Raw genomic sequence first — 17,173 nt, forward strand, 5'->3', positions numbered from 1 at the left:
AGAAAAGATGAAGGTGGTGAAGATGACAGGTGGTGAAACTGCCCTGCACGGCTTTGATGGATGTGAGCTGTGAGGATGTTGTGTGCTACCAGGAGGGCTCACGCTCTTGGTTACTGACAAAGAAGTACTGGATAATCTGTTGAACTTCGATTACTGCTAATTCGGTATCCATACTCTGATTCATTTGGAACCATTTCTGTTCCTTAATTCCTACAAAAATAAGATGAGAAGCTCTAAACCAAATTATTTTGTTTGTAATGCAGTTACCACTAATGAACAGCTGCCAAAAAGACAATTTTGTCTAAATAGTGTAATAACAATTCACCAATGGGCAGCAGTGTAAATGAGCTGCCTGTCATGCACTTCCTTAAATTGAAAACAAAAGGAGATCTCTTCCGTCTCCTGATTTTGATCTTGCATCAACTGAATTTGACAGGTTTTGAAAAAAAATCACTGCAAGCTTATACACAATATTGTGACTGATATATGACTTGGGAAAGGAGCCAGAGATCACAGAATGTAACTGCTCAAAATTGTCTACGTGTTTTATCCTACCAACTTGCTTACAACTCAGAGTAAAGGATGTGACAAGACAGCTCTCCACAGCAATGATTGCACAAAGTTTGAAGCTTGACTATCTTCTCAAAAATGCTTGTAAGCCTGTGCCAGAGGAGAGACCCAAAGCCCTGCAAGCAGACACAGGGCTGTTGCTTAGTGCTGGGAACCAGTTCCAAGCTAGTCCTCTTGACCCAGCAACAAAATGCCTAAATTCTTATCCTTAAACCCAAGCATAGAAGGCAGCTAATTGGCTGCAAAAATTGAGTGTTAACACACTGCATTTCAGATATTTGTCTCATAATTACTTCAGAATTGATTTAATCTGAAGAAAACATCTTCTCTGTGAATGGACCTGCTTGCAGGGCTGATTTTACATTTTCCACGTATTTCTTTTTCTGCTTCAAATGCATCAGCTGTGTTGCTAGAATGCCTGTCCGCATATTCTGCTGGTAGCATGTGTTTGAGAAAGTCTCAATAACAATCCATAAACAACCAGAGAACAAACTGGTTCTTCAGAAGATCCTTCTGTGCTGCTCTTCAGCTGTCATTTTGAAAAGGGGAGATGACAGAACTTCAAGGTGGTATAGAGTGGAGAGACACTGAGGTGCTAGATCAAAGTGCTTTAAAAAAGAAAAAAGAAAAATCAAGAGAACAAAAATCCCCACAAAAAACCCCGAAACCCTCTGAGTTATTTGAACTCAATTATCTTGACTCAGGATTTTCTGTGCATGGGTGTTTCTGATTTCAGTTGACATTTGGAGACACGTGTGGTAGTTTCCTGCATGCTGGCAGCAGTTGTTCCCAGTCTCCCCAGTGCTGGGGTGCCCTTCCAGCTTGCTGCTGACCCACCTTGCACTGCAGAGCTTGCAGCCTTGTCAGGGAACATCTCGAGGGCAGCTCCCAGCTGCTGCCTGTCCTTCGTTATTTTCGGTGGGATGGGGCAGAAACAGTGAGTGTGTGTTAGTTCATCCCAGTGTCTGCTGCACCAGCACAGTGTCCAAACAAACATTGCTATCCCTGCAGGAGTTTGGCAGCTGGCTCGCTCCGTCCTTCTCTTGGAGACCAGGAAATTCAGGATGTCTTTCCCAGGCTGAGTAGAAGCAGATATACTGTAGCAGTGCAAGGAGCCTGATTTATATGATAGCAAAGAACAAAGTACAACGAATCAGTACCTTTAAAATAAAATGTAGGGGAATGTACGTAGGTTTCTCGTCACTGTGATTCTACCATGGTTAGAGCAAGCAGTGTGGCAGGAGGCAGGGACAGCAGAATGGCATTGAGGGGTGACTTCTGCTTGCAAAAACGTGCTGCTTGCTGGTACAGGACTAATGCCAGTTCACACAGCTGTTTAATTCAGCATACTAGCAGCAGGACTCTTCTTTGTATGTAAGTCCTGTTAGTAAAGTCCACTATATGACAATTTAAACTTTCTAATAGAGTCCAGACAGTGCTCTACATATACTTTCTGCTGCTATAATGTAATAACATTTTGCACTTATTGATTTACCATGCTATCTTTTAAAGAAGACAAAATGCTTACCTGTGTAAAAATGCTTAGTTCAAATAATCTACATAGCAAATGCTTTGGCTTGATAGCCCATATTACCACCAGATGCAAATTGTCATATGGTCACTGGGAATCATGCACGGAAGTCCACCTGGGTAGAGCAGAAAGGGGTGTGAAGTGGAACATAGGACAGGAGAGGATGTCTGTGCATTTAAAAAATTTCTGGGTGCCTTTCTACATGACATGATGTGGATGACCTAATTCATTTGATGTTGTGTTCTTTTTATTCTACCAATCGTGGGGTTTTTCTTTTTTCCTTTTCTTTTTTTTATCTTCCCCACTCTGGGAGGTAGGAGGCTTATCTACACCTGAACCATGCTGTGCAGGACTGATATGCTTCTCTCTGCATCCATTTCTTTCCTTGAAGCTTTTTTAGTCCATCAGTTACTTTCAATACAATTTAATAGTGAGGTTTCTCTAAGGCCCATGAAAACAGGTAGGCAGATAAAAATGCAGACTAACTGTGGTTCTCCTTCTGCTTAGTTGGAGCTTGTGCTTCATTAGGGAGTCCAGACAGGAGAGACCTCACAAAATCCCCCTGGTAGTGAAAGGTTCAGTCAGAACTCGTACCTGAGACAGCGAGCAGGAGACAGAAATCAATAGGAAAGCTGGCTTCATTAGCAGCCCTGCTCTGCAGCTCTTTGTTTTACCTTCACATGTTGCACATAGGCATATTTACACCACTGTTTCCTAGCAAGTCTTGATTTCTCATTGACCTCATTTTGTCTCCCTTTTTTTAACATATTGCATAGAGGGTCCTTTCTCCACCATCATTCACTCCAAGTTACTTCCTATTCTCTTGGAGTATTTTCTACCTTGCCTCTCATTATAGAACCAATTCTGGTTATGATTTGGTGCACGTAAGCAACTTCTTTTCTGTGTAAATTAGTTAAACTGGCTTCTAGTACCTAAAGAAAAGTTCCTTCAAACAGGCTGAGGCAAAGAGGCAAAGAGCCTTGAAAAGCAGGCAGACATCAGAGACAAACAAGACAAATGGCCCCGATTTTGTTCACAAGCTGTGTGGGATTTGAGGGAAGGAAAATTAACTCTCTCCTCAATTAGTTAAGGGTTCTCAGTGATGGCAACAGGAGTGTTTTTCTCATCAAATGAGGAATGAGTGAAAACATAAGATGATTTGGAACTGAATATACTTGCAGTTGATTACGTTTTTGGCTAGCAAGATACTTCAGCCTTCACTATCATTTGCCCTACAGGTTTAAATTATGAATTATTTAAGGTGGAGAAAATATTTTTCTTTCCATTAGTGCAGTTCCTAGTACAGTGTGATGCCGATCATGGCTGTGGCTTGTACATTGCACAGATGCAAAATAAGGCAAGAAAGCAGAAATTTTGGGGTTTTGTTTTTCTTTTCTCTTCTTCACAGAACAAATTATATGGGAAGTGCATGGGCACACACAAGAGTCTGGGTGCTGAAAGACATTAGCTTGCAAAACCAGAAAGTCTCCCCAGTGGCTCTGTGAGTTAAGCACTGCTTTGCACTTTTGCTATTTCTTTAGAGATTGGAATTTCCAGCTTAACATGTGCTAAACTCTACAACATGCTAAATAGATTTTGTGTCAGCCAGGAAATAAGTCCCCAGATAGATGTTAATGTAGTAACCATGAAAAAGGTGAGTTTTTTAATCTTATATTTGGCCTGGGAAGGTTTTTCACATATGAATTGCTCCAGCACTACTTTCTGCATGAGCACTTATCTTGTAGAAGACTTTAAGAGAGTTCAAGAAAATCATGCAAACGCCTTCTTTGTGGGTTACTTGTAGATAAACCAATCCCAAAGCTAGTGTTGGATGAGCTTTTTTAGAAGTAGCAACAACATAGGAGTATGGTATTCAAAAAGTTAGCGGTCCTTGTTGGAATCTAGTGATTACTCTGTTTTCACTGTATTTTTATTGTTCTAATCCTGTTTACAGCTGGTCCTCTTGGGAGGTAGGGTGAGAATGGTTTTGCATGAACGTTCTCCTCTTGATGCAACATTCAGCTTACTTTTTGTGAACTACTGCAGACCCACTGCAGACAAAACAAGAAAAGGTGTTCCAACATTCTTGTGGCACCACATGCTAGAATTTTGCTTATATGTTCATGGTTAAACTGATTTAGGGCTAAGATCAAATTGTCTCCCCAGACACCCCTAATGGCCCAGCAAAGATTGTGAAAAGGTTTTTGTTTGGTTTTAATACCTTAGGTGTCATGGTGCCATCCATTTCCAAGGTCCTCCTGGAGCTGTACTTAGGAAATCTGAGCGGGTCTGAAGTGTGGCAGTGCCCTTGACATTTTGTGGCATGCTGTGGTTGTAGCATATGGTGACTTGCTGCAGTTAAAGCATTTGGTAAAACATGCTGGGAAGGTGCTGTATATGGTGAACGGCTCCAAGGCGCAAACTGTGCTACTTTCAGCTCTGCTCCTTTTGAGGGGGTTGCAGCAGCTCTGTGTGACAGTATGGTCATGTGTATAAGTGTGTAATCTTGTTTAGATTGAGATCCAGGATATTTAAAACGGCATTTTGTTCCATTCTGTGAACAGACCCTAAGTTTAGCACTGTTTTAGTTGGGGCCTTTTTTTGTTTTGGTTTGGTTTTTTTAATTGATTTCTATTTTAACTGAAGTGGAAACAGTTTAGCAAACTCAGACCCTTGCAAACAGATTGTGCTGACTGTGAGGATAAGTTTGTGGGCTGAGTTTTGTATCTGCTGAAACTATAGAAAAATCTTAGCGTGAACTGCAAGCTAAGATGATGCTGTTGCTCAATTTGCTTTAACTAAAAGTGCCTGCAAAAGATCAGACTAATTAAGGCTGTCTCTGAGGTCCTAAAAAATGCACATTCTTACTAAAATACCCTTGAGCTTTTAATTATTTTCAGGTGGAAGTGCAATAGAGGATTGTGCCTGGATTTTCCTATCTGAAACCAGGTAGGTGCCTTAGAAACCTTGCTGGCAAAAGTGCAGGTGGTTCTAGAGGACAGAAACAGGAGTTTAGGCAGAAGCTGGGGCACAGCATGAACCTCCAAACATACCCTGCTTTCTTGTTGGAGATGCTTCACCCTGTATAAATAAACCCCAAATCTTGCAGCCTCTTCTGGAGCCCCAGAGACCCCAGCCTGTCTTGGTGGCCCTTCCTGCTGCCCTCCATCCAGTGTCCTGGGGAACCCACAGCTAGACAAACACACGAGTAAATGTGTTGCTTTCTCTTTCCAAGGAATATTTAAATTCCTTCGGCACAGAATTTATTTCTACCTTCCCTCTGCACTTTTATCTCATTTGTGTCCTTATAATGTGGTTTGTAGTATTGGTTTTTCTCAGCCCTCAAGTACAGATTTATTAGAAACACAAGCAAAAATACTTGTCAACACTTATTTGGGTTCAATGCCTGAGAAAAGAAACAAAAATCTGCTCTTCTTTGGCCTGTGTGATTGCATATGATTTGGGCACAAACAATTCCTGTAAGGGAATGCTCTGCTGATTCGTCAAGAGTCATTTCCAGCTGAAAATAACAATAACCGTGAATAACTGTCAATGCACAATGTGGGTTGTTTCTCTGTGGTTCAGTTCACAGCCTCTTACTAATCTGGAATTCATGCAGCTCTAATCACCTTATTTTATAAATTTGGGAGATTCAGAAGACATGCATGCCATCTTTTTGAGGTGATAAAACCTAGTTTGCATAAAGCCCCCATAATCTTTAAGAGTAATCTCGATTATTCTGACTCTTCGCAAATATCTTATTTTTTTTGGCACTTCAGAGATATCAAAGTGATATAGAACTGATGAAAATTTATTGAACTTCTAATAAGGCATGAGGAAATGTACTTCTATTTTGATGGACTCTGACCTCTTCTAAAACATAAAAGCAAAACTCCAGACTTTAAATGTTACTTTATGTACATTCTCACAGGAGAAAGTACAAATGTGAAAAGGAAGATTAGCAGAACTCTAGTCAGTTGGGGGGATCTGATTTTAATGGTGTTTGGTTAGGCTGAAAAACAAATCCCAGGTGATCAACGATGGGAGATTTACCCAGCAGTGGACACTGTGAGCCTGGGGTGCCCCAGAGCTGGGCAGCCCAACCACGTGGCTGGAGAGCAGCTCTGCTTCTACAGTGCTTACAGAAGTCTGTCAAAAATCAACATTTCTCTTTAATGAAGCCTTATAGAAATAAAGGGCTTGATACTTCTGATCAGAGGTAAATATCTCTGTGGTATTACCTGATCTTGATGATGCAAGAGCTGAACACCTCTTCTGAGCAGACAGGCTGAGACTCTTGGGGTTGTTCAACCTGGAGAAGAGAAGGCTCTGGGGAGACCTTGCAGCACCTTCCAGTACCTAAAGGGGCTACATGAGAGCTGGAGAGGGACTTTCTATAAGGGCACGTAGTGACAGGACAAGGGGGAATGGCTTCAAACTGAAGTAGAGGAGGTTTAGATATAAAGAAGGGTAGTGAGAGTGGTGAGGCACTGGAACAGGTTGCCCAGAGAAATGGTGGATGCCCTGTTCCTGGTTCAAGGCCAGGTTGGATGGGGCTTTTAACAACCTGGTCTAGTGGAAGGTATCCATGGCAGAGGGGTTGGATCTAGATGATCTTTAAGGTCCCTCCCAACCCAAACAATTCTATGAGTCTATAATTTGGGGGGGCTGCAGTTTAGACATTATTGGTGTTTTCAGGCTTGTAGAAATGAAGACTGCAATACTTTGCCTATCTTAGATGATCTCACCTGATGAAATATAAAGATACAGCAACCAATGAAAATAATTTGTTTGACATGGATTATCCTTGAAATTAACTTCCATGCTAGCTGGATTTATACATTTTATAGCATCTGCTAAGAGTTGGCATTCAGCAACTAGCCTAAGTTATGACTAACCATGAGGATTTAATGCTGTTGCTTCTGTGCTTGTCTTGAGTGAGATGAAGCCTGGATCTTCACGGCAGATTTGCCAGCTCTTCAGCTCTAGAAAGTTTCTTAAATTTTCATGTAACTGCAGAAGAAAATCCTTTGTTCTCTCAAAGTATGAATCCAGGTTTGGTCATTCAGGAGTACTAGAAAAACATTCCAGGCCAGAGTGCTTGTTCCACATGTAGAATCCACTCAGGGCTTGTAGCATCAAATATGTGTCTCCTGAGCATGAGGTGCTCCAAAGTCCATCAGGCAAACTGCCCTGCTTTTGCTACCAGGTGAGTGGTACATGCAAACATTTTATCTCACTAATTACTATGCTTATACATAAACATGACAGAGTTGGCCAAAAAAATCAGGAGCCTGTAGCTTCCACAGGCTTTCTGGAGTGCCTGCTGGTATTGCAGATAGACATCAGCATTAACATTCAGGACTCTGTGGTGCTTTCTGGGTGCAAGTTTCTGCCAGGATTAACAAGTTACTGTGGTCTTTTGGACATTCTGGGAAATGGTTTTAGGAATGGCCAAGAATAAATGTGCATGGGGGTCTGAAGCACTGCAAACAAAGGCCTGCATGGAGGTGTGTGCTTGAACTGAGTGCAGATGGGTGTTTCCTGAGGGCTCTGCAGACATAAATGGATTATTGTTATGGTGCATCATTTTGTCTCCCAGAGGCTGCTGAAACTGAGAATTATTTGTAATAGGGTTGCTTAACTTCACGTGTAAGTGGGCTCTCAGCATAAATAAAACTATTGAGTTAGGACAGAATCAGGGAAAGGCCAGATTTAGGACTGCACTAAATTAGGTGTCCTGATTTTAGCTGGGACAATTTTGTCCTTAGAAGATAGTACACTGTTGTGTTTTGGATTTAGTATGAGAATAATGTTGATAACACGCTGATGTTTTGGTTCTCGCTCAGTAGTGCTTACTCTATGTCAAGGACTTTTAAGTTTCCCATGCTCTGCCAGTGCAGAGGTGCACAAGAAGCTGGAAGGGCACACAGCCATGACAGCTGATCTGAACTGTCCAAAGAATATTCCATACCACAGAACATCATGTCCAGTACCTAAACTGGGGGGACTTGGCTGCACAACTGTGTTGTGCATCACTTGTTTGTTTCGAGGAGGAATTCTCTCTCTCTCTCTCTTTGTTTCCTCTCATTGCAATTATTTGTTTTATTGTTGTTGTTATTATTATGAGCAGTAGTTTATTTTACTTTATTTCCATAATTAAATTGTTCTTTCACCTTGTTTATTGTTTTTTTTCCAATTCTCCTCATCCTACCTGGGGGGTGGGGAGGTGGGCAAGCAGCTGTGTGGTACTTAGTTGCCATCTGTGCTTACACCACAACACAAAGTTACAGGAGAATCTCACACTTTTAGTCCGGAAGTTCAGATGGCTCATGCCTCTGATCTTCAGAGAACTGGAGTTATGATTATTATGGTTTTGGTCTTTGATTTATTGCATAATTTTTAGCATTTCAAGGTAGAGTGTTGCCTTTTAATCTAGCAGAGAAATAAATAAAATCATTCCGGCCTACCTGTTGATCTAGAGATTACAGTGATGAAATACATTAAGATGCTTTAGTACATGTTGCTGGCTTCTGAAGAAAATGCAAGTAGAATTTTAAAAAAGTGATAAAACTAGAAACCACCGTTTTTTATTGCCTTTTTTTTTTTTTTGTAACAAAACCATTTAAATAATAATATCAAGTAAATCAATAATCTGGGTTTTTTTCCCAAGTCAATAGGAAAAAACTGGGTGCTGTTAGACCTTATTAGAGGACAAAATAGTGCTGATGGTAGACTTGTGTGGGTGAAATCAGAGTTGAGGCAGAGAACTCAGATATAAAAACTTCGGAATTTGTCTGTTGTTTTATCTTCTACTGCTTTGTTATGCTGATAAAAGAAGCACCCTGTATTGGGGGGGAGGATGACATCAGTGTTTTCTCAGAAACATAGCCTTTAAGGTTAAATATCAGCAGAACACTAATCCAAGACATTATTATTCCTTGCAGACTTGAAATAATTTAGCAGCCCTGACGGTACTGAATGCCACAGTAACACAGAGCTAAAGCAGGAATTTGGCCTATAAAAATGCAGAACATAAAAAACATCAGCATTCTGAGTAAGCAATTCACAGGGTTATTATGAAGGCTTTAGTTCCCCTTTTGTAAGGGAAAATAGATAAGTTTTTAAGAGAAAATAGAGGCAAATGTAGTTTTGAATTAATCATTTAACTAAAAAAATTTTGCTGTAAGAGGTATGTCTTCCTACTTTTATAATTGTTTACATTTGATTGCTTTTAGTAGAGCATTTTTTGACTACAGTCTGTTCTTTTCAGATCTTCTGGCTAACTAGGTAATACTTATATTGTCAAACTAAAAAGAAAATATGTGCAGATAAAATCCATTACTAATGGGCTAAATGACATTTAGTGTCAGAGAGACTATTCTTCAGATTAGAGAAAGGAATGGTGCATTTTAGATTAAAAAAGAAATATTGTTTGCACCCTTGGGAGGGCTTCACTGAACAACGTGATAATTAAAATAGCCCGGAATATTTGATTTCTGTTTGATAGTCATTTTAACCTGTCTGCTCACTTCAAAGTAAATCTGCAAGCAGGTGTCAATAGGTGAACATGGACTGACAGCCAGCAATTGCTGAAATGCCACAAGCTACTCTGTAAAGTTATCAGAGTCTGTCACATCTTGACTGTGAAGTGAAAATGGCTGAACAGGGAAAATTTTTTTCGTCAGATTGAACATTTTCCAGTAACCTTCATGATTAGACCTCCAAAGAAATAAATACTAAAGCCCTGCATGAAGGACAGGAGCTCCTGTTTGTTTCATGATGTGAGCTCTGCTGCCTGGGAAATGGGAGGGGGCTGCTCCTCCCAGTGAAACAGGGTCTTTAAAGCTTTCTTTGACAGCTCTGCTGTGCAGCCAGGGAAGCGACGTGCCATGGATTGTAATAAAACCTGCCCCACCCCCCCCCCAGAACATGGTCAGCACAGCAGATTTTTTTTAAAAATTAAATCAATCTGGATAGTTCAGGCACTTGAACTATGTATTTGCTAGATAAACATTTGTGATAGATTCGAACACAAAGTATTTAATTTCTTGTTATTCCTTGCGGCACTGTTTGTTGTTTTACTGCTCTCACCAAAAAGCGTGCTCCGTGGGAAGGCATGCCTTGCATTTATGCTGACTTCACCCAGGAACCCTCCCTGGCTCCAGTGTTTACCTCGCGCCCAAATAAAGCACATCCAGATTTGAACTCTTGTCACTTGGATTCTGCTGAGAAGGAAAAAAACAAGGGGCTTGGGCCTGTTCGTGCTCAGAGCTTTGGCTTATTTAGGCTCTCGAGCTGCATGCAGTGTGTTTTCTGGAACGCGTTCTTGGGTTATCTCAGTCATGAAAAGTGGAGGAGGACACAAGTTATGCTGTTTGTCAACTTTGCAGCTTGAGAACTGTCACCTGTGCTTGCTGCTCCTTTCTTCCCCTTGATCTGCTTTGTCTTGAGTTTCCTTGTGGCTTTGCTTGAGATTTGGTTTCTGAGCAGCTGGTGCAAGAAGCAGAAAGCGTCCATGCAGTGGGCCCGCAATGAAGGGATGCTCTTTTCCACACAATGGACAACGTCATAGTGGCACTGGTTACTGTGGGATGTTGTAGAGGTCTAACATCTAAATGGATTCAAAAGGTCACAGAGGGTATGTCCACTCGGGGTGATTATATGCGGAAACTTGATGTCACCTTGTCTCAGATGTTTCTATATCTATATACTTTCAGAAGTGTATGCAAGAAAGAATCTTTTGAGATGTGCCCATTTTGGAAATCTTTTATGAACATCTACTATTTGTCACTGAAAGAGACAAAACAATGGGCTGGGATGACTCTCTGATCTGTTCCAGTATGCCTCTTACCACAGCATAAGCTGTAAGAACTATAGGAATACCTACCTGTTTTCTATGTCTCTTTTCCTAATGATTCCCTCTGGTCTGCATGGGATAGTTTCTAATTGAACATGCTGCCTTCTGTAAATGCTCTCCATAAGTGCTCTGTTCCTGGGCCAAAGCTCAAGATTTAGATGCAAAGATACCCAATGTCAGCAAGAGCAGGGCTGCTCCAAGAGAGAGAGAACGATCTGGGAGCCAAGGGTGACACAAGAGGGCAGTCCCAAAATATCAGAGGACATGGCTGGATCACTCTTAGGGTCCCTTAACAGTCCCAGGCATGGTGAGGTAAGCAAAATAAATCCAGTGTCCACTGAGGGATGCCAATCAGGGGCAACAGGAGATAGGGCTGGACATGCAACACAGGGCTTGAGGTTAACACAGAAAAACCAGTCAGCAAGTCAGGACAGCAAAGGACAAGGCTAACTGACAACACAGTTCTGGAGCCTGAGCTTAAATAAGCCATGAGAACTTGGCTGGGAGGAAGACCAAGGTGAAGGTGGTCGTAATAATCAAGGTCAGCTGGTGGCCTATTTGCAGTTTTAGTCCTTGGTGTCAGGTACTGTATTGGGTTTGGTTTTTTGGGGTGAGGGTTTATTGTTTTTTCCTAATTGCCAGTAGGTTACTAATATAAGTGGGGGTGACACATGAATCCCTGGTAAGATTCAGTGAAAAAGACCATAAGCTGAGTAAAAATGACAGGGGGTCTGCAACACTTTGGAAATAAAAACCAGGAGAATGCAAACTTCCTGTGCTATTTTAGCAGACCAAGTTATCAGTGTCTCACTAATCGATGAAGTTAACAGACATTGTTAGGATAACAGGCAGAAGGAAGTCTGTAGTAAACAAATAATTTTACTGTCTGCGACTTTGAAGTCAACATCTGCAGCAATAATAGGCAAACACCAACTATTAAAAAAATGGAAGAAATAAACCAATGAAAACTGTAATCAATGCGGAGGGAATGTCCTAAGCCAAGTTCTACACCTATTTGCAGTCAATGGATTTTCAGGCATGTGCATTAGCTTAAATCAGAGTAAATTTGGCTCATGTTTCAAAGATAGAACTCTACTGCATATTTTGACATAAATTTTAACACCCCACTTACCACCTAATAGAATAAGATGAACTTCTTAGTAATGAACAGAATTGTTTATACATCTGCTGTAAGGCGAAAATAAGCTTCTGTCAGGTCGACTACATGATTATTGATTTTTAAAATTTATTTTAAAAGCCTCACTTGCAAATTTCTGCCAGTTTCAGAGTTATGGTAACTGTGTAACTGCTTAGATTTAAATCTTGATTGATTATGTCATTGTCACTGTATGCAGACCCTCTAAAAGTTTTGTTGTTTATTTACAAATATGAATTTGGCTCTGTAAGATGGGTGTAGGATTGTCCTGCAGAGGGAGATTGTGGTTTAGGGGATTTAAATACAATATTGGGACCAATCTCTGGACCAGGTTGCCCTAAAACCAGGCTGCTGCTTCACCAATACCTCAGCTAAAATGCACTGAATAAAGTAGTGATGTAGAAATACAGAACTGTGTTTCTGACATTTATCCAGAAATCTAAAACTCTTCTGATGGGGAAATGCTGCAAATCTTGAGTTAATATTTTTTCAAATTGACTGTTTATTTTTATAGGAATTGATATTATGCTTTTCAGTCACATAGGAATGTTGTGTTTACTATGCAAGGGTATGATAGCAACCCTTTAGACAAATTGAGTTCTGAGAATGGGCTAAGAATGAGGCATCCTTTGCAGCAGAGAAACTGGTCTTCTCATGAATAATACTAAGCAGCATCACTTTTTGAGTGCATTACAGTTAATTTACAATTTTTTCTGTAAGTTTTTCTTTATAATGTGCAATTTAATCCTGGCTTTTCATGATGCTTGGGCAAAAACACGGGTACCAAAGCACCAGTGTAATGAAGGAAATAAGAAAAATAACAGTTTAATAATGATATGTATCTCTCACACAGTATTTATATAATTATAGGAAACCAACAATAAATTGATTTGAAGAGAAGGAATTAACTACCAATGTAAAATCCTTGCCCCAATGCAGACATGAGGGTTAGTTCCATTACTGCAGGCTGAGCAGAGAGGATGAAAAGGCAGATAGAAGCTGAGAATTACCTTCCTTTTCTTTGGAGGGGGTGATGGAGGAAATGGGAATAGAAATTGATTTTATCAGTACTAGCATACCAGAATTTGTATCTCTGTCTTAAATATATGGCATATCCAATTGCATTGGAGAAGGCCAGTTCGCTTGTCTTGCTTGCTCCATCTTCTTTCTCAGAAGATATGAATAATGGCCCAAATATATAGTTTATGAAGATGCTCTGATGCAATTTTCATGTTTCACATAAGCATCCTTCAGTTTCCTGTGCCACTTTAGTTCTAAAACAATATATTTCAAAGCATTTTCATGTATTTTTGATAATATCATGGTTGGCTTAACAGATGAGATGTATTGACTGGCAAAGACAAGTGTGGAAAAAAATCCCACAGCTGGTATCATATGCCATCTCTATTGCAGACTCTTCAACTTGCATGAATAATAGCAATTAATGATTATCTATGCCAAGAGAAAGCATACATTATCAGTTTATATAACAATCCAAATTCCCGATGATTTACATGACTCCAAATTTTTGCATCTATAGCTATTCTCTGTTCTCCTTTGTTATCCACATACAAGAGTTTCCCTTCTCCTCCATTGCTCTAATATGCCCAAGTAAATGATACAAATGGAAAGTGATACCTTTTGTCTAATAGAAAAACAAGCATTCAAAGTTTCTTCTGAGAATTTATACACTGAAAATTGAATAGTAACACTTTACTGGAACAAGGAAGAAAAAACTGTGTCATAAGGCATGCATTTTATGTTAAAATTGTTGTTAAGCAAATCATTCGCTCTTGAAAATTTTCAAGAGAATTTTTCCGGTGGGTGAAGAAAAGGAGAAAAAGGGTTCTTTTTTCAGTGCAAAGTTGTGGTTACCTCTGAATTTTCCCTACCCCGATATTGCTTTGCTGAGTTTCTTTAGCTTCATCCCAAAACCACAGCCCTGAGTGATGCTGGGGGTGGTATAGAATAACAATTTAGATGCACCCACACCACACTAAGCTCCTCCCCCACCTCTGCAACTAGGACACTGAGTGACTTAGAACTCAACATATAAAATTACATAATAGGCACCAACATTCTCGTTAGAATTCTTTAGGATTGTGTGCTGAAATATCTCTGGAGACCTGTCCTCCATTACTAATTCCTGCAGGGCTTTGAAATGAACTAAACTTGTGAGCACCTGATTCCCTCACCCTCAGGTTGAAACAGCATCTTTGAGCTCAGTATTTGGGTCCCTGTGTGGTTCATGAAGAAAACTAGGGAACAAAAATGTTATTTTAAAAAAGTCAGGATGCTCAGCAACCACCTAAACTAATCAAAAGAAACTGCTCAAGCAAAATGTATCTTCCATCACTTAAAATACCACTTGCCTATCTGGAAATGACCAGTCCTTCTGCTTTCAATTACTGACTTCTTCTCCTAGTATTACCTCCCTTTTTGCTTTATATATATGCAGATCCATTATTGACCCTTCTTTTCTGTCCCATTTGCTGTTTTTGTCACCACAACCTCCCTCCCCCAGAAAGGTATAAAACTAAGGGGTCACACCCAGTCACAGGTCTGACCTGCGTCATGGTTTGACATTTTATCAGTGATTTGGCTGAATGTGGTGATCCTTACAAAGCTTAGTGGCTGCTGGTTTTATCTCTCCTTGGTTGGAAAGGCTGCAAGTGTGCTCACCAGCAGGAATGTTTTAGTTCTAAAAACAATTCCCTGATGTCACCAAATGGACCATGCGTCTTGTGGGGACCACGGTTTTGGGAAATTTTATAGCTGTTTAAGAGAAGTATGTTCCTCACTTAATGGGGAAATTTTGGTTGCAACTAAACAACACCAGGCAGTGAGTGTTTTATTCAGAAATGTGCATTTTAACAATTTCTATAACAAAATTTTTCTTTCAAACAAGCCAATACTTTGTTTCAAGCTCTGTGAATTATTTTAAACCCCAAACTGTCAGACCGGATCTTGTGCGTCTCCTACTTCATGGAAGAATAACCAAGCCTTGCCAAGAACTCACAAGCAGAACTGAGATCTGAGCAGAGAGCTGGAGGTTTGGATGGCTCAGACCCTGAGCACAAGGGCATCAAAAGAAGCAAACAAGAGGATAGTGGCAGAGCACTGATAATTTAATCTGGAGAAACATGTCTTTTATATTACATATGTCAGTCTTTACAACAAAAAGGGAAGAAAAAAGAATCAGAACAGAGGGAGTAATACTTTCTTTAACAAAGGTGTCCTCATGGTGGGAAAGAGAACAGCAGAAGACTGTCATCTCCTTGTTTTCCTTGATGCCTGCTACAAAGAACTTGTCTACTGGCTCCTACACATATTTAGAAAGAAGAAACCCTTCTCAAGAATTTATTTTTATAGTCTCAAGTCTACAACTTTGATAAAAAACTTCTGAATCTGCGTACAGCTTTATCCCAAACCTTCCTTCTTCAACAACTCTTTTCCTAATACGTAACCCTGAGACATCTGTGGCATTTTCTGCTGTCAATAAAACAACAAATTACACAAAAGCTTCTGCATGAAACCTTTATTTCTGAAGGTGGTCAAATGGTGGCAGCTCAGCCTCAGAGTTGTGTATTTAAATCACCCTTGAAAGAGTAATTTCATTACGAACATTAAGCCTTGGAACAGATTTGAAAAAAGAATAGCACTTCAATGTGTGGAAGATGCCAGCAATTCAATTCTGTTCTATTATCCATAGGATAAAGTAAAAGACTTGTCCTTTGAGTAGGGTCTAATGCCTAATGAATAAACATGGGAGCTTGGAGGTTGGTTTTTTTCAAGAGGGGTTTCTGCTTTCTGTGCCTTTAGACATGCAGTGATCATCTGGTACTATAGGACTCTTAAAAATATTTTTCTTTGTGTGTCTGAAAGCAGAATTTTTAGGGGTTAAGGATATTTTAAGGCCAGATATCTTCAACAACAGGATCAGAATGATTCTTGTTTAGATATCCAGGTGGACTGGAGACTCCAGGACAGTAACTCCAACTTTATCTAAAATCTGCCTCAGACCCTGTTTAGACACCTGCCCCTCCTTTTTAAATCTCTGATTATGATATTTTTGCTTACTTCCCACACCAGTAAAATAAGTATAATAGGAATTTTCTACATCTATTTCACAGTGTAAATTCTTTAATGTAAGTCTGTATTTGTAGAAGCTTAAACTTTAGTATTAGGCTGTGGATGTAGCCTGGTATATTAATATGCTATAAAGCAACAGCACATAAAAAGAGAACAATTAACATTTTCCACCAAGTATTAAATTGAATCTAAATTAAATACAGTTTTAACAATGAAATACTATTTCACCTTATCCATATTTTAATATAAGTATGAAATATTAGCATCCCTAAGGCAAAGCAGCTCCCGTAATTTAAGCCACTCTGGAAAAAAAACTGCTAAAATATTCTTCCAGGGTAATTTCCTAGATTAAAAATATACAGTTATAACTTATTTATAGCACTGTGCATTAAGTGAAATATATTGTTAGTCAAAACAAACACCACTGCTTTTACAAGCACCACTCCTTCTCCTGTTAGAACTTGCTCCTGTGGCCCGTGGATGAGTATTTAAGGCCAGCACTCTGTCAAAGCACAGGGTCAGGATTAAGGCTGGGAGAGAGAGCAAACCTACAGCTCCAAGTGGTGCTGGATTACACAGGTGTGACAAAGGATGCTGCAGACTGCAAAAACAATGCTTCTCAGCAGCTTGTTGATGTAGACCATGATGCTGGTCTTTGGCTAAGGCTTGGTCAAAGCCTAGCCTTTGGTTTTGAGTAAATGATTGGGTAGCTACAAAGTCCAGAGCTTCAGGTGGTGTAGGATTAGAAGGAACCTGGCAAAGGAGAGCACAGACTCTTCTAAGAACTCTCCCCCGAGACTTGTTTCTGTTTGTCACTGCTGTGGGTCTTGGGCTAAGGCTATCCAGGAGACAGACTGAGACTAAAACTGCAGGCGGCAGCCAGGGGCTGCTGAAAGATGGTGAAAGATGCAAGGTTTCCTCACTGAGGACTTGTTTGTGCCCTAAGCATGGACTTGGCACAAGC

This window comes from Corvus hawaiiensis, chromosome 3, assembly GCF_020740725.1.
Source record: "Corvus hawaiiensis isolate bCorHaw1 chromosome 3, bCorHaw1.pri.cur, whole genome shotgun sequence".
Lineage (NCBI taxonomy): Eukaryota > Metazoa > Chordata > Aves > Passeriformes > Corvidae > Corvus > Corvus hawaiiensis.